Source organism: Protopterus annectens, chromosome 11.part0, assembly GCF_019279795.1.
Source record: "Protopterus annectens isolate FY-2018-M chromosome 11.part0, PAN1.0, whole genome shotgun sequence".
NCBI classification, from domain to species: domain Eukaryota; kingdom Metazoa; phylum Chordata; order Ceratodontiformes; family Protopteridae; genus Protopterus; species Protopterus annectens.
The window spans coordinates 1,175,508,414-1,175,527,269 of NC_056745.1; the positions used below are offsets into that span (position 1 = coordinate 1,175,508,414).

The window sequence follows — 18,856 nt, forward strand, 5'->3', positions numbered from 1 at the left end:
CACTGACGTCAGGAAAGAAAGCGACAACAACCGATGCCGGACCTAGACTTTGGAATTCGGCCGACCGAGGACCTGCCTGACGGCAGGAGAACCCATCTGTTATGACTGCAGCTGTATGCACGATGAACATCCTGTACAATTCAACTGAAAAACAAACAAATCTGTTAGGAGAAAAATATAAAATATAAAAAACGTTCAATATGCTGGTTGCATAAGTGTGCACACCCTTAAACTAATACTTTGTTGAAGCACCTTCTGATTTAATTGCAGCATTCAGTCTTCTTGAGTACACACTTGCCATCAATTAAAGAGACTCTGATTAACCCCAAATAAAGTTCAGCTGTACTAGTAGGATTTTCCTGACATTTACTCAGTTGCCTGCTACAACACAAGCCATTGTTCGCATAGAGCTTAAAAAGCATCAAAAGGATCTCATTGTTGAAAGGTATCAGACAGGAGAAAGGTACAAAAAAATTTCCACATCATTTGATACACCATGGAACATAGTGAAAACAGTCATCAAAAAGTGGAGAAAATATGGGGCAACAGTGACGTTGCAAAGAATTGGACATCCCTCCAAAATTGATGAAAAGACAAGACAAAAACTGCTCAGACAGGCTGCCAAGAGACCTACAGCAACACTGAAGGAGTTGCAGGAATTTCTGGCAAGTACGGGTTGTGTACTACATGTGACAACAATCTCCCGTATTCTCCATATGTCTGGGCTATGGGGTAGGGTTGCAAGACGGAAACCTTTTCTTACACAGAAAAACATCAAGTCCTGGCTAAAATTTGCAAAACAATACATCAAGTCTCCCAGAAGCATGTGGGAAACTGTTATGGTCTGATGAGACCAATGTTGAACTTTTTGGCCACAACTCCAAAAGGTATGTTTGGCGCAAAAACAGCACTTTGCATCACCAAAAGAACACCATCCGCACGGTTAAGCATGGTGATGGCAGTAAAATGCTTTGGGGTTGCTTTTCTTCAGCTGGAACTGGGGCTTTAGTCAAGGTGAAGGGAATTATGAACTGTTCCAAATACCCGTCAGTTTTGGCCCAAAACCTTCAGGCGTCTGCTAGAAAGTTGAAGATGAAGAGGAATTTCACCTTTCAACATGACAATGACCCCCCCCCCAAGGATACATCCAAATCAACAAATGAATGGCTTCACCAGAAGAAAATTAAAGTTTTGGAATGCCCCAGTCAGAGCCCAGACCTAAATCCAACAGAAAATCTGTGGGGTGACCTGAAGAGCGCTGTGCCCACAAGAGATGCCCTCGCAATCTGACAGATTTGGAGTGCTTTTGCAAGGAAGAGTGGGCAAATACTGCCAAGTCAAGATGTGCCATGTTGACAGACTCGTACCAAAGACGACTGAATGCTGTAATTAAATCAAAAGGTGCTTTAACACAGTATTAGTTTAAGGGAGTGCACACTTACGCAGCCAGCTTATTGCATGTTTTTTTATTTTTTATATTTTTCCCCTTAACATATTTGTTTGTTTTTCAACTGAACTGTACAAGTTATAGGTCACATTAAATGTAGGAAAAGATTTGAAATGATTTATTGTGGTCTCATTTTTTTTATATCACAAAAACCTGCCATTTTAATGGGTGTGTACGCTTTTTATATCCACTGTATGTTGACCACAGCAAAAAGTTGATCCATCTGCACCATTTTCACACTCAGCCCAAGGATACAAAGAAACAACAGCTTCACAGAAGATAAGACCACAAAGTGAGAGAAAATAAATTGTTAGCATACTAAGTCTTTAAAGTCAAATATTGGCAAATGTTCTAAATACAACTGAAGTAGTTTAAAAAACAATATTGAGATAAAAGTCACCAACTGACAGGGTATATGGAAATATGAAAATAAGGCACTGTTCTGGATATACAAGAGATACAAAGGGGATAATGATGGGGGAGATGTACAGAATAACAGTGAAGCAGTGTTAGAGAGAGATGATTAAAATGTACTATCAGGATCTAGTAGGACAAGCAGCTACTGCAGTCAGTTCTTGAAAGGAGGAAGAAGGGTGAAGTATTTTAAGCTACTCCAGTATTACTGAATTATTTATGTTTTATCTGTTGGGATAAGATTTTTTTTTATTTTTAGTTCCGAGTAAAATTTAGGAAAGTACAGTTCTGTAAATAAACTTAGCATAGCAGTAGAATTTATAATAAAGCACTGCTGCAGTAGTCTAAGCTATATGTTGTCTTACCCCTCGTGACTGGCCAGCTTTTCAAAGTTTAAGGGCATCTTCCACGTGCTCCAACTGCCAAAAACTCAAAAGGAACTCAATATAAAGACAGCTACAGTGTAAATTACCACAGAGCATTTTTGCCTAGGAAGGAAGGCAAGAAACCTGAAAAAGAAATGTAAGGAACCAGTTCAACAGTAAACTATACACAAAAGAGTGTATATATCCACTCCCTGGCAACAGAAAAGGAAAACAGATAAAAATAAAGGGAATGGAAGAGGTACTATGACAGCGATCTATTAGAACATCTACTGTTACGCCACGTTTACTTCCACAACTGAACAATATCTTAGATGGGTAGATTACCATAGCTTATGTGAAGATATGGCCAAGTGCCAGCGTAGCCAGTTGGAGTTTTGTAAAGAATGACATGTCCTTTGAATATCAAACTTATTTACAGAAGATGCTTGTGTTACAAATGTATTAGAACTGCATGCCATTTGCATACCAAACTGATTTTATACAGATGCTTGTGCTGAGAATGTATTTGTGAGCTTTGTTTGTGTTGAAATGCATCAACAATGCACCCTGCTGAAATGAAAAGAAATGTACATGTATTACTGTAGTGGAATTAAATGTATATGTTTTAATAGAGGATACTGGCACAGCAGAGATTAACTTTAAAAAAAAATAAGGGAAATGTAAATGAGCTGTTAAACCATTAAAAGGCGCTCCACAGTGATGAATAGGTCCAGAGATGGTGGGTCTGAGGAATAGCCTTTGTCCATTAGCTCACTGAAAAGACGGGCAGCCCCAGGAACTGCCATAAACATTTGGATGTGTATTGTGGCCATATATGCTAACTTCCTGTCTCAGCTTCAAAGGGGAACACTGTGAGAACCTAGGGTCAGGTGACCAGATGAGGTTATTCTACCAGCCCTCTTAGAAATTATATTTTAGATATTACAGAGAGAAATCTCAGAGTATTAAGTATTCTGTTTGGGAAGTCTGACTAGAAAGACCCTCACCCACAGCAACTTGCCTTCTGGTAGTAAGTAAATTAACTGGGGAATAGTAATTCTCTTCAGTTCAGTCAGGAATATAGTGAAGTTTAGTTTAGATATTGTTTTTCTTTATTTGTCTGAGTCTGTCCATCAATGTTCTTTTCAGTATTTCCTGTGATCTGAATTCTGTGGTTTACTGTGAATGTATAAGTATTTTCAAGTATGTTTATTATTTATTATTAAACATATTTAAAGCTTTTATTGTGGCTGTTCCTTGTAGAAAGTATCTAAGAGTACTTCTATTTATTTGGTGACACTATGAGGGCCACTCCAGAAGCCCTAGCTGTCTTGGTGAACTATCAACCTGATAGACTTCTTTGAGTCTGTCACCAGAGCTGTGGATGAAGACAAGGTAGTTCACTCAGCCTACCTCAATCTTGCCAAGGTCTTCAACACCATCCCTCACTCAGGAATCAAAAATCGACTTACTAAACTAGGCATAAAACCCTATGTCACAAGGTAGGTCACAAACTGGCTCACTGATAGAACCCACACTGTGAAAGTAGCGGATTCCAAATCTGATTACCAACCAGTTACAAGTGGAGTCCTACAAGGATCAGTCATGGGTCCTCTCCTGTTTGGCATCTACTTCTCTGAAGTTCAAGCCAATATAAAGGGACTTTGGTGACCAAGTTTGCAGATGATTGCAAACTGGGAGTTGTTACTGACTCTCCAACTGATGTAGACATTCTTCAAAAAGGCCTCACTGTGACCAATAACTGGTGCCAGAACCATGGCCTTAAGCTCAATGCCAAAAAACGCATGGTCATTCCCTTTGGGAAAATCTCGGTGCCCATGAACTACCACATTGACGGTAGTCCACTAAACACTGAAGGTCTGATAAGAGCTCTGGGAACACAGGTTGACAGCAACCTCTCCTTTGAAAACCACATTGCCACTGTGGTCAGAAAGTCATTCTATGTGGCACATCTCATTACGAAGGGTTTTTCATCCAGGAAGAAAGAGGTCATAGTCCCTTCTCTACTCGTCCCTCATCAGACCTATTATAGAATACAACGCCCCATTTGGCATGTACCTCACTAGACACCTACAACAACTGGAAAGGCCACAAAAATACCTCACTAAGAGGATCCTGGGCCTTAAATACATGCCCTATGCAGACAGACTCAAAAAGCTCCAGCTATACTCTCTCATATCGCCTACATAGAGGTGATCTCTACTTGACGTACAAAGCCATGTCTGACTCAGAGCTGTTAGATACGCTATTCATCTGAAGAAATTCCAATCCCTCTGTGCCACACGCTCCAGAGACCTCAACCTCATTACCACAATAAACAGAACATGCTGGAGGGACAGGTTCCTGGGTCTATATTAGAACACCAAACATTCAAAATGTCGAGTGTTCTAATATCGAACCCTAGCAATCAAAAAGTCAAAACATCGAACATTCAGAACAGCGACTTTTTCCTAGGGAAAAAAGTCGCTGTTCCAAAACACATACACACAACACAAGCACACCAAACAAACAGCAATCCACACACATACACCTAAACTCTTACACCTAACCCTACACTAAACTATACCTATATCACTAACTATCCACTTACCTTAACCCTAACCCTAAGGTCCGTCACTATCGCACAGTCACCTCACCCGCGCCCTAACCCTAACTCACCTACCCCACCCTAACCCTCACGTCCACACAATCGCACACTAACCTGACCCGCGCCCTAACCCTAACTCACCTAACCCGCCCTACACCTCACATCCACACAATCGCACACTTACCTGAACCCGACCCATAACTTTCTACCAGAGCGCTGAAAATACTGAAGCAACAGAAACAGACAACCAAATTCTTTCCCTAGGAAAAATTCGGTTTTCTGCTTCTTCGATATTTTCAGCATTCGCTGAAAACAGGTTGATATTAGAACACTTGACATTTTAAATGTTCGGTGTTCTAATATAGACCCCAGATTCCTAACCCATAGACTACCTATGCTCTGGAACAGACTTCCCATTCATGTCAAGCAGAGCAGCTCAGTAGCCCTCTTCAAGAGAAATCTTAACAATTGAATGGGCAATAGAAAATTCACCTTGGGGATCACTTCAGTGGCCTTGCTTGATAGGGGCACTGGGAACTAACGTCGGGCAGCAAGATGCCAGGGAATCTTTTTGGGCTAGGCTTACATAGTCTCCAGGGCTGATAGCCTAGTACATACCTATGAACCTATGAACTACCATTTGTATTAGTATTAATATTACAGAGTAATTGGATACCCTTTTAACAGCCTTACAGTAACTGACTGGTGTCAGTGATAACTACATTATAGTCTGGACAAAGTTGTTAGACCTGGTAATCTGTGCCAGCCTTCCTCAGGTGTGTGTGTGTGTGTGTGTGTGTGTGTGTGTGTGTGTGTGTGTGTGTGTGTGAAATTAAATCTTAAAAGAGTGTGTGTGTCAGCTACTTGGGGCAGGGACACCAAGCACTGGATTTACATAGAGGGTGCTGGAGGACTTGGCTTGGACACTTGGCTTAGGACCTAACCCTACAGCTGTACCAGTGGGGAGTCTTATTGGGGACCTGGAGGGAGACAGATAAAGAGACATCCAAACCCCAGGCTGAGCACATTCCCTGTGAGCTCTTAAGGGAAACTGTGCTTGATGCAGAGAGGCCTGCATCTGGAAATACTAACTGTATCCATTTGCATCCCAAGTACACGCTCCTCTCCCGTGTCAGTGGTGAGGATTCAGGGTCCTTGATTACTGGTCCAGTGCGGGGATGACACATATTGGTGGCCATCACATACTGGTAGCAGTGGAGGGCATCACAGCTTAGAAAACTAAAAAAATAGGAGGAGGCCCATAAACTAAGACTCAAGCAGTCCCTGGAGCACGGTCCTTGCCAAGGCTGCTCTGAAGCTGGGAAAGGAATCCAGTTTGCAGTACTTTGTAAAAAGTATGTAGAGCGGACAATGTTTTTGCCTCTAGAATACTCCTAGAGTTCACTCCTTTCCAGAAAGCCACCAAAGAAGCCAAAGTCCTTGTAGAATGGGCCTTGACCCTGCCTGGAAGTAGCTTATTATGGTGAGTACAACAAAAGGCAGTTTTTCCACCAGGAAAAAGTCTGCTTTTACACTGGTTGTCCATTCTTCCTAACCCTTTCCTAGAGACTCGAGTCTTATGGACATCTTAAGTTTGAAGAATGTCTTCTCCCTTATTTCTGGGTTCAGGAAAGAAGACAAGGAAATGAATAGTTTGGCTTGAAGTATTCTTTGAGACTACTTTAGGCATAAAAGAAAGGTTAGTCTTCAAAGAAACGCTGTCATTGTGAAAAATGAGCAAGGGCTAACTGAACATCAGTGCTTGTAACTCAGACGCTCTCCTAGCAGGTGTCAGAGCAATAAGTAAACGGAGAAAGAGTAAACTTTTTAAGCATGCAGTTTACATCTCAGGGAGAAAGCATCTGTTTCCTAGGTGGTCAGATATGAAAAACACTGCTTTCAAAAACTGCTTGAGTATGTTTGGTGGGCTAAAGGACATGACAAGCAAAAATGGCTCACAAATGCACCTTGACAGAGGAATAAGATAAGTCAGAGGACAGTGACTCACACAAATAACCAAGAACCAGAAGCAGCCAGTGCTGAAGAGGGTCCTAGCTCCTATGCTGACACCAACTAGAAAATCTTTTCCACTTGCACATTTAAGATTTCCGAGTAGCATTTTTTTTCCAACTTCTTTACTACCTGACATACATCCTCAGAAACAAAAAGAAAAAAGTGCCTAAAGGTATCAACATTCTATGATCCAGGCAGTTAGCTGAAGAGTTTTCAGTTTGGGATGTATCAAACAACCACTGTTTTGTGTGAAAAAATTCAGTCTGTGTGGAAACCCTTGGCCAGATTGAAAATAAGGGAGAATCACTGTTGCTTGCGACAAAAAGGAGTGACTACCACATTTTTGGAGAGTCCTTCTGAAATTTCAATAGGATCCTGGATGTTAGTGGAAGAGCATAGTGGAATATTTCCAGCCAACAAAAAGAGAAAGCATCTGTCTTCCAGACCTGTTTGTAAGGAGTCCTGGTTCAGAATTTCTATTTGAAGTGAAAATTTTCAGAGGAACCCAGGGTGAAGTTTCCATTTGTGGGAGTCTGCCCTGGTCCTGCTGAGTTTGTTTGCAATCAAAGAGTTTGTTTGCAATCAAGTCTTGCTCTGACAGAATGTATGAAACCTGAAGATTCAAACTGAGGTGAGATGTTACCTCCTAGGCTTTCAAAAAAGTCTGCAAAGAGGGTAAGATCTGGCACCCCCTTACTTGTTTACGTACCACATCACAGTGGTGCTGAACGTTTAAACTAGCAGAGGTCCTGTGGACTAGAAAGATTTAAGGCTTTCAAAACACTGACTACTGCTAACATTTCTCTGGCATTTGTGTGTGTCTCTCTCTGTCTTGAGTATTCCACAAAGTTTGCACTTTTACTGCTTTTAAAACCAGTCCTCATGCCAGGTCTGATCCACCTGTAGTAACAGACTGGGGGGGGGGGTCGGAAGGGAGTATGGGAGACCAGGATTGCAAGGGATCTGGTCTAACCACCACACAATCTCTCCTCTTTGTGAATCCTAGCATTGGGAGCTGAAAGGACAAAGGGTGCAGATTCTGAATCCAGGTTGATCTGAGACACCATTGTATATTTGTCATATGCAGCCTGGATATTCCAAGAGGACTAGAAGGGGAACTGAAGGGAGATATTCCAGGGTGACTCCCTGTCACTGCTGCTATGCTGTCTTGCCCTTAAGTCTTTAAGCTGCATAGTTTACAGATTAAGCTATGGTTATAATTTGGCTCACAGAAAACAACAAAGTGTAAAGACCTCACATCTTCTCTTTGTCGATGATTTAAAATTGTACAGCCCACCAGATGAGGAAAGTACAGTTGTGTACACTTACATAAATGTAGATGTTTGAGTGTATTCACATTTGGGTAATCTGCTGGCAGGTTGCCCTCAGTCGACCTGATTAACAAAGTCTTGGGTCCTGCGTCGGTTGCTGTCCCTTCTTCCATGACGTCAGGTCGTGAGGGGTATAAAACAAGCAGCCAACGCCATTACATCAGTTTTTCTTACCCCAGATGTCAGGTGCCCCCCCCCCCAAATGGGGAGAAAAAAAAAAATATATATATATATATATATATATATATATATATATATATATATATATATATAACACATTAGAAACACAAAAATATACCTCCAAACAAAAGCAAATACACCAAAAAGGCTTTTAAGCATTGTAAAAGAAAGAAGAGGTATAGTAAAGGAAAAGGGGGCTGGAGGGAGAGTAACCAGGACTGCAACAGTGAATACACTCAAAAATCTACATTTATGTAAGTGTACACAACTGTACTATGTTCATGTTTCACTGTTGCAGTCATTACATTTGGGTAGATTCCCAAAGCTAAGGTTGGGAGGATGGTTTATACAGCATTAGGACCAGCTATAAGGCCTTGCAAAACAGCAGTGGCAAAGCCAGCTCTGGATTTAGAGAAAATTGGTAAGTGATAATGCTTGGTGAAGGTATGAACTGAACTCCAGGTAGCAGCTTCTAGAATATCCCTGGTAGGAACACTTCTGAGAAAAGCTGCTGAAGTAGATGCAGCCCTGGTGGAATGAGATCTGATCCCCTGGGGGATAGGTTTTCCATGGTGCTTATAACAGAAACGAATACAATGGCTTATCCATTTAGAAATGGTTTGCTTTGAAATAGCATTCCCCTCTACCCCTGCAGCAAATGCTACCAGCAGTTGTTCAGATTTTCTTCGAGATTTAGTTCTGTCCAAGTAGAATCTAAGTTGTCTGTGTACATCCAATGAATGCAGAATCCGCTTCTCCCTTGTTCTGTGGATTGGGAAAGAAAGTTGGCAAATCAATGGACTGATTAAGAGCCTCACTGGATACCACCTTGGGCATGAATGATGGATTGGTCCTGAGTGACACCCTGTCCGCATGAAAGATGATGAAAGGCTCCACTGCCATAAGGGCTTGCAATTCAGATATCCTTCTAGCTGAAGTGATTGCTAAAAGGAAGGCCATTTTCCAGGAAAGAAATTTTAAGTCTGCAGTTGCAGCTGGCTCGAAAGGAGGTAGAGTGAGTTTTTCCAATACAAATTAAGGTCCCAGGCAGGGGTTGGAGCTCTCCTGGGTGGTCTCAAATTTTTGGCCCCTCTGAGATACTGCTTTAGAAGAGGATGAGAGAAGGGGGGGTCTGTGTTGTAATGAGCTGAAATGGCTGAGGCATGGATTTTTATGGAAGAAAAAGACAGACCCTTGTGAAGCATCTCAGTTAAGTATTGCAAAATCTGAGGTAAATTGGGCACTGCTATGCTCATCCCTTGAGACTGATTCCAGGCACAGAATCTTTTCCATTTGTCAGCATAAGATTTTCTAGTACTAGGTCTTCTCGCCTCCAAAATGACATCGAACACAGGTTTGCTGAGGGATGCTAAGGGGGAATTTAAGTGATTAGCCAAGCTGCAAGGTTCAATGTTTGGAGCTGAGGGTGCAGAATTTGGTTCTCCTGCTGAGACAGTAAGGAAGGTGTCTGAAGCAGGTGCCACAGAGAAATGTAAGACACACTGTGCAAGAGTGGGCACCTGTGTTGGCGAGGCCAGTCTGGAGCAATCAAAATCATTTTTGGTTTGTCCTGTTTGACTTTTAGTAGAACTTTGGAGAGCAAAGGCAAAGGGGGAAAGGCATAGACTGAGCATCCACTTTCCAGGCTTTTTTGTGATGAGTTCTTGTGCAAAATTTGTCCAACTGGAAGTTCTGGGGTGAAGCAAAAAGATCTATGTCTGGGCTCCTCCATTTGCATGCCAACATGTCGAAAATGCATGGTTCCAGTTTCCATTCATGAGGGTCCATGAGAATTCTGCTTAGTTCGTCTGCCAGAACATTCTGCTTTCCTGGCAGGAATTGAGCTTGTAGTTGTACTTGGTAGCTCAAGGCCGTGTTCCACAATGCCATGGCTAGTCTGCAGTGGGGGTAGGAATGTGTACCCCCCGGTTTGTTTATGTACGACATAACTGTGGTGTTGTCCATCATTATCAGTAATTGTTCTGGATGAAGGTAGTCTTTGAATGCCGTCAGTGCATTGTGTACAGCTAGCATTTCTTTTTGATTGATATGAAGGTGCATTTGATTTGGGCTCCATTTGCCCTGAATGCACTTCCCCTGCCAGATGAGCCCCCCATGCATAGTTTGATGCATCTGTAGTTAGGGTTTGGGCGGCAGGAGGTGGTGTGAATGGCAGTCCCTTGTTTTGGTGGCAGGCCTCTGCCCACCACAGTAACTCTAGGCGCAGACAAGGTATGATAGGAATCATTGTTTCCAGGCTGTGACAGTGTTGACTCCATAAACTTTTTAAGTACCACTGAAGTTTCCTCATATGCAATCTTGCATATGGAATTAGAAGAATGCAGGAGGTCATGAACCCCAAAGGCTTGCAGTATTTGCCTTGCAGATATCAGGGTTTTTGTGGCCACCTGTTTGAAGTAAGTCGCCAAATGAATTTGCTTTCCTGGTGTAATGAAAGCCATCTGGGCAGCTGTATTCAAGCTTGCACCCAGGAATGTAATCTTTTGAGAGGGTACCAGTTGAGATTTCTTTTCGTTTATGGTGTACCCTAGGCAGGTTAGAACTCTTTTTACAAACGCCAGATGTTTTAGAGGAATGGCCTGGCTTTCTGCCTGAATTAGACAATCATCCAGGTATGGATATATCTGAATATTTCTTTGCCTGAAAAATGCAATTACTGGAGGTTGGCATTTTGTGAATACCCTGGGTGCAGTAAACAAGCCAAAGGGCAGTGCAGATAACTAATAATGCATGCAGCCTGCTTTGAAGCATAGGAATCTTCTGCAAGATTCCCTGATTGGGATATGCAGGTAAGCCTCTTTTAAGTTGAGAGTTGCCAACCAGGCATCCTTGCCTAGCATAGGAAGTAACTGGTGAAGAGTCAGCATCATGAATTTTGGAATTCCAGAAAGGTGTTTAGAGTAGACAGGTCCAGAATTGGATGCCATGATTTGTCTTTTCTGGGTACCAGGAAAAGTCTAGAATAGAAACCTTGTCCCTTTTCCTCTTCTGGTACTCCCATGTTTAGGAGGGAAAGTACTTGTTTCTGAGCCTCTGCCCACTGATTTGGGGGCAGGTCTGACCACCCGTTTGGAGTTGGCAGCATGTGGAAATGAAATCTGTATCCCTGGGGCATTATATTTAAAACCCATTTGCCCTGGGTTATAAGTTGCCAGTTTCTTGAATGAAGAGCCAGTTTTCCCCCCAAAGGGGTGCTTGGTAATTTCAAAGGGAAGTCATTGAGACTGTTTACCATAGGGTGGTGCCTTGTTGTTTCTAGATTTGGAAGTGGAAGCACCCCATTGCTTAGTTCTGATAGTCACTTGGGACTGAAACCTGGTGCTTTTGGAATGTCTGGGTTTGGCTGTATTGGCTATGGAAGGAGCTGGAGAGGACCAGTTCTTAGTAGGCCAATGCCTACTAAATCTAGGAGGTTGCACTTGTAAGAAATCGTTCACAGTTTGCATAGATTTAGCTTTATCTTCCATCTTTTTTAGAACATCTTCAGCCTTATTGCCAAATAGGCGGTCCTGCTGTAAAGGAGCATCCAAAAGTTTTGCTTTAACATAATCAGGCAGAGATTGCTCCTTAAGCCAAGCATGCCTTCTAAGCACAGACCCAGGAACAGCAGCCCTGCAAGAGGCCTCTAAAGAATCAAAACCACATTGCAAAGTATGTTTGCCAACTTGTTCAGCTGAATGCAATAAATCCTGCAAATCTTTATTCTCCACACAGTCAGAAATCAACATCATTTTCCTGTTTAAGCAGTCCCATGATATGCTGTTGATATTTTAGCATATGGAATTGACATTTTAAAGCCCTGATTGCTAAGGCTGCAGAAATATAAACATTTTTACCTCATCTATCCAGCACCCTGGAGTCTCTATCAGAAGGAGTAGGATTTTTAGCAGTAGAAGCCTTAATGCCCTTGGGGCCCTGAGAAATTATTTCAAGGTCCGCAACTGGATTTTTGGAAAGGAATTTGTGGGACTCAGGAACCTTGTAGTACCTGTCTGGCTTACTAGGGTCTGGAGGCAAGGAATCAGGAGCCATACTGGATTCCGAAAACACATCATCAACAATATCTAGTACAGAAGGTATAGCCAAAGGCCTATGCTGAGGAAAAAGAAGGAAATTTCTAAGTCTTTTTTTGGATTCAGAGAAATCCTGACTTTCCCAGTGGAAATGCTCCCTTAAGGTATGTAAAGTTTCCCCAAAAGAGAAATACTCAGGCGGAGAAGCAGAGGGAATGGAATCCTCTGCATCAGAGTCCTCATAAGTAGGTATGGACAAATCTAGATCATTAGAAGATTCATAGTCAAATTCAATCCTAGGCCTCTTGGAGGGGGGGGGGTTGACTACCCCTGATTAGAGTAAGTAAATCTTCAACCATTTTGATCATTTGTTTTTTAGGCATAGGGGCCTGAACATGTGGCCTGGGCATCAGTTTTTTAGACATAGACTGAGATTTAGGCATTAGCACTGAAGTTGGAGTCGGTTTAATATGCAAGTTTGTAGGCCTGAATACACCCTCAGAAGCCGGTGCCTGCTCAGTGGCTCCGGACCCATCCAAGGTAAAGACATCCACGGGTTCCATATGTGAAGCATCTCGCGGCATGCCAGACTCCGAATGGGTCTCAGTAGAGGCCTGCGAATCAGAAGTAGCGGGTATCAGGGGCTGCGTAAGCACCTCACTGAGTACCGGCGAACTGGCGACTGCCTTAGGAGAAGCGACGTCAGCAGTTTTGGACCTCAATGGCCTGTCTCTTTTTCTTTGTGTTTTTTCGGTATTCCGGTAGTTGGATGGCTAACCGACGTCATTTCTGGATAATTAAACCGAGAGCCGAAATATTTTGAAGCAAAAATGTACCAATGACGGATAGTGCGCTGATTAAATAAAGCACAAAACCGACAGCAAGGTACGTTGTGGTCAGGGCGTAGGCAAGGAATACAGTACAAATGAAAATCCTTATGAGGTATTTGCTTCCCACAAGTAATACAGTTATTAACTTTTACTGACATCGGTAAGGAGCAAGAAAAATTTCCCCAATGGGGTACTTAGCTTTTAGTTGAAGACTTCGGTTCTGAAACTCGAAAACGAAAATTTCAGGAGTCGGCCGACCGGCACTTGCAAACTGCTTCTGCTTCGGGCACCGCGCGGCAAGAAAGACTGATGTAATGGCGTTGGCTGCATGTTTTATACCCCTGACGACCTGACGTCATGGAAGAAGGGACAACAACTGACGCAGGACCCAAGACTTTGTTAATCAGGCCGACTGAGGGCAACCTGCCAGCAGATTACCCAAATGTAATGACTGCAACAGTGAAACATGATGAACATCTGAAAGCACAACTGCAAGTAGTCAAAACTTTTTTCAGATCATATAAGAATGTTATTTGGTCTTGATAAATGTGCAAAGGCAACCTTTAAAGCAGGAAAACTGCAGCACCAAGAAAACATCAGTTTGGAACAAGAACGTGATATAAAAGAACTTGAACAAGAGAGAGTGTATAAAAATTTGGGAAAGTACAGTTGTGTACACTTACCATAAATGTAGATGTTCGAGTGTATTCACTGTTGCAGTCATTACATTTGGGTAATCTGCTGGCAGGTTGCCCTCAGTCGGCCTGAATTCCAAACTCTTGGGTCCTGCGTCAGTTGCTGTCTTCTCTTCCATGACGTCAGGTCGTCAGGAGTATAAAACATGCAGCAGACGCCATTTTCTTTAGTTTTTCTTGCCCCGATGTCAGGTGCCCCCAAAAAGGTAGCAATAATATATAAATACATTCATCAATATAAACTTTACCTTCATCTACAAGCAAATGCACCACATAGGTTGTAGAAGATAGTGAAGGAAAGATAAACTTCAGAATGACAGGGGGATGGCGGGAGGGTAACCTGGACTGCAACAGTGAATACACTCAAACATCTATATTTATGGTAAGTGTACACAGCTGTACTATTGTTCTTTGTGTTTCACTGTTGCAGTCATTACATTTGGGTAGAATCCGAAACATATGGTTGGGAGGCTGGATCTAAACAGCATTAGGTGCGGCTATAAAGCCCTGCAGCACTGCAGTGGCAAAGCCTGCCCTGGACTTAGAGTAGAGAGGCAAATGGTAATGCTTTGTAAAGGTGTGAACAGAACTTCAAGTAGCAGCATCTAGAATGTCTTTGGTTGGTACTCCTCTGAGAAAGGCTGCTGATGTAGCTGTAGCTCTGGTGGAATGAGACCTAATGCCCTTGGGCACAGGTTTACCATGGTGTAAGTAGCAGAAACGGATGCAGTGGCTTATCCACTTTGAAACTGCCTGCTTTGAAATAGCCTTTCCTTCTGATCCTGCAGCATATGACACTAGTAATTGCTCAGTTTTTCTTAGAGCTTTAGTCCTGCTCAAGTAGAATCTTAGATGTCTGTGAACGTCCAAGGAATGCAGAATTCTCTCCCCTTTGTTCTGCGGATTTGGATAAAAAGTTGGCAGATGAATTGTTTGGTTAACAGCCACACTGGAAACCACCTTAGGCATAAAAATAAGATTTGTCCTCAGAGACACCCTGTCCGGGTAAAATATGATAAAAGGCTCTACAGCCATGAGGGCCTGCAGCTCTCAAACTCTTCTTGCTGAAGTAATTGCTAGTAGCAGAGCTGTCTTCCATGATAAGAACTTTATATCAGCGATAGCAGCTGGTTCAAATGGAGGCAGGGTGAGTTTTTCCAACACATAATTGAGGTCCCATGCAGGTAATGGTGATCTTCTAGGGGGCCTTACATTTTTGGCTCCTCTAAGATACTGCTTTAGTAAAGAATGAGAAAAGATTGGTGGCTCTGTGTTGTAATGAGCCGAAATGGCAGAAGCATGGATTTTGATTGATGAGAAAGATAGGCCTTTGTCAAGCATCTCAGTTAAGTATTGTAATATCTGAGGAATATTTGGTTCTGCTGTATCAGTTCTTTGTGCTTGATTCCAAGCACAGAATCTCTTCCATTTGTCAGCATAAGATTTTCTAGTACTAGGCCTTCTGGCTTCCAAAATGACATCCATCACAGCTTTACTGAGAGGTGTTGTTTGTATGATTACCTGATTAGCCATGCTGCCAGGTTTTTATTTTATTTATTTTATTGCCATTTGTTGACAGGGAGTGTCCGACTGGATGTAGGTCCATTTTCAGCGGAGGCCCGGGAAGAAAAGCTCCACAGTTAAAATAAACAGACAGTAGTTACACTGGATTACATAGCGATTAACAATTTAACATAGCAATTAATTATAAACATATTTACACATGAAGAACATAGTACATCAGTAGACAACTAGAATCTTTATCTGTGAAGTACATAACAGTCATTAAAAGGAAGTTATGTACCTACCATAACGTTCCATGTTAGTTGTCTTCATCTCGCCTTCCTTCTTGCTGGTTGGGATCGGAGCCAATCCTCTGCTCCAACTCGGCCATCTTCAATAGCTCAAGAGCTGTTTACTGGCTCGAGGCTACCCCTTATCCCATAATGCCTAGTGATAGCTACCCAGATCTCATTTGAAATAGCTAACTCCAGACAACAACAGAATAAACCAGTCAAAAAATCAGTTGACTATACCTGCCATATTCTCTAAGTCAATAGAGGAAACAAGAGAACACACAGCAAGTGAAACAGAAAAACTCCTCTCGGTCCACTAGGACAGGGGGACGGAGGGTGGGACGCAAGAAGGAAGGTGAGATGAAGACAACTAACATGGAACGTTATGGTAGGTACATAACTTCTTTATGTTAAGTTGTCTATCTTGCCTTCATTCTTGCTGGTTGGGACAGCGTCCCTAGCACCTAAAATCCTGGGTGGCTCAGTGGAACAGACGCTTCAGAACATTGGAACCAAAGTCAGCTCTGCTCCTGGAGACCATATCCAACTTGTAATGAGAAATAAAGGTATGAGGGTTTGCCCACGTGGCAGCTGCACAGATGGAATCCATGGGCAACCTAGACTGGAAGGCTACAGAGGTGGCCAAGGCCCTAGTAGAATGACCTTTCGGTTTAATAGGTAACTCTTTGTTCCGTAACTGATGCTGTTGTTGTGTCTTTCGGCTTTTCCCAGTTAGGGGTCGCCACAGCGGAACTCCGGTCCGCTAATGATTGGCAGTGGATTTTTTACATGCAGAGTTGCCAGCCCTGACGCACAACCTTCAATGAAGGTACGCCCATTCACGTATGTCTCCACAAAGAAGACACTCTAGCTGAGAATCAAACAGGACAACATCTTACTGTAAGGCAACAATGCTACCGCGGCACCACCACCGCAGTTGTTCCTTAACTGATAAATGAAAAAAATAGTGTGACACAACCATCTGGACAAGGTTACCTTGGAAACTGGGAGACCTTGTTTGCCCACGGCATAAGAAAGGAACAGTTGGTCTGACTTCCTTACTTCTTTAGTTCTGTGCAGGTAAAAACGCAATTGCCTATGAATGTCCAATTGGTGTAGTTTGTACTCTGCCTTGTTGGTATGATAAGGGAAAAACACAGGAAGATCTATAGATTGGTTTAAATTGTTTTCTGAGCAGACTTTAGGGAGAAATTAGAAGTTATGTCCTTACCATAATGTTCCATGTGGAATGTTCATCTCGCCTTTGTTCTTACACCTGGGTTCGGAGCCGATCCTCGGCTCCGTGTCGGACGCTTGCAAGCTCTGCATCGAGAAGAAGCTCGAGACCAACCTAACTCCCACAATCCCCCTCTGCCTTTACCTCAGATCTAGTTTGCAAGCAAACCAGAAGTCAGAGAGAGAAACACACTCATGCAAAAACTACATAACTGCAAGAACACTTATACCTATATATAGATATGTACATACATATATACACAACAACTGCGAATGCAGAAGCAGAATAAACCAGACCAGGCACCAAACTGTACGTTCTTCCTGAGGGTGGGAATGTAAGAACAAAGGCGAGATGAACACTCCACATGGAACGTTATGGTAAGGACATAACTTCTAAATGTGAGAGTGTTCGATCTCTCCATTTGTTCTTACACCTGGGTAGCGTCCCTAGCTCCATGTTCCTGAGGAACTCACGGGAGAACGTTCTCGAGCACGGTGGAACCAAAGGTTGCCCTATCCCTAGAAACTTTGTCCACCTTGTAATGAGAAATTAATGTATGTGGTTTAGACCAAGTGGCAGCTGCACAAATAGTGTCTAATGGTAAACGAGCTGCATGAGCCAGGGATGTAGATACTGATCTTGTAGAGTGCCCTTTGGGTTTGAAAGGTAAGGTTTGTTCCGAAGTAGCATAAACAAATATAATGCAATCAGTTAGCCATTTGGAAAGGGTTCGTTTGGTAACTGCTACACCTTTCCTGCTATCCGCAAAGGCTATAAAAAGTTGATCTGATTTCCTGTGATCCTTTGTTCTATCCAAGTAAAATCTAAGTTGTCTATGAACATCCAACTTGTGTAACATATACTCCAACTTATTGGAGTGATTTTTGAAAAAGGTAGGGAGTTCAATGGATTGATTAATGTTATTAATAGAGCAGACATTGGGGAGAAAGGATGGATTAGTGCGAAGAGATACTCTGTCAGAGTGAAAAATCAGATAAGGGTGCTTAATAGAAAGAGCCTGAAGCTCTGACACCCGCCTAGCCGATGTAATGGCCACCAAAAAGAGGGTCTTCCACGACAAATACTTCAATGGACAAGAGGAAGCCGGTTCAAATGGAGGCAACATCAATTTAGACAATAAAAGGTTCAGATTCCAAGGAGATGTAGGAGTTCTAACTGGTGGTCTAATATGGAAAGATCCTTTTAAAAAGGCCTTACAAAGTCTGTGGGCCATAATAGGTGCCCCACATTCTTCCACATGAAAGTTGGAAATGGAAGCCAACTGCACTCTTAAAGTGGCAGGAGAAGCTCCTTGGTGGAACAACTCTGTTAAAAACTCCAAGATCTTGTTTAAGGGAGCCATAACAGGATCCAAATGCTGTGCATTTGCCCAGAAAACAAAGCGCTTCCATTTACTAGTGTAGGTCTTTGTAGTGGAAGCTTTATGAGAAGCCACTAGTATATTCTGAACTGCAGGTGAAAGAAGATCAGACCTGGCTAAGTAGGGAAGCGGAGCAGCCAAGCTGCTAGATGGAGTGACAAGAGCGAGGGGTGGGGAGCCCCTGACGAGTGGGTCAGTAGATCTGGCTCCAGGTCCAGGATCCAGGGTCCCCGAATGCGGTGTGCCCGAAGAAAGGGAAACCAAATTTGACGAGGCCAGAATGGGGCAATGAGGATAATCGTCCTTTGCAGGCTGTTGGCTTTCTGCAGAAACTTCGCAATCAGGGGAAAGGGAGGAAAAGCGTACAGGAGACCCGGGGGCCAATCGTGAACTAGCGCGTCCCTGGGGACTTCCCCTGGAGGGGGTAATAGGGCAAAGTAGCTCCTGCATTTGGCGTTCATTGGAGATGCAAAAAGATCGCAGGACGGCTGGCCCCACTTGCGAAAAATCTTCTTCGCAACTGAC

At 42.8% G+C, this 18,856-nt stretch overlaps 1 protein-coding gene across 2 annotated transcripts in view; it reads right to left on the minus strand.

Annotated features, from left to right (window-relative positions):
- SRPK2 (SRSF protein kinase 2) overlaps positions 1–18,856 on the minus strand; it is a 3,154,866-nt gene that overhangs the window by 2,102,642 nt on the left and 1,033,368 nt on the right. The window lies entirely within an intron of this gene.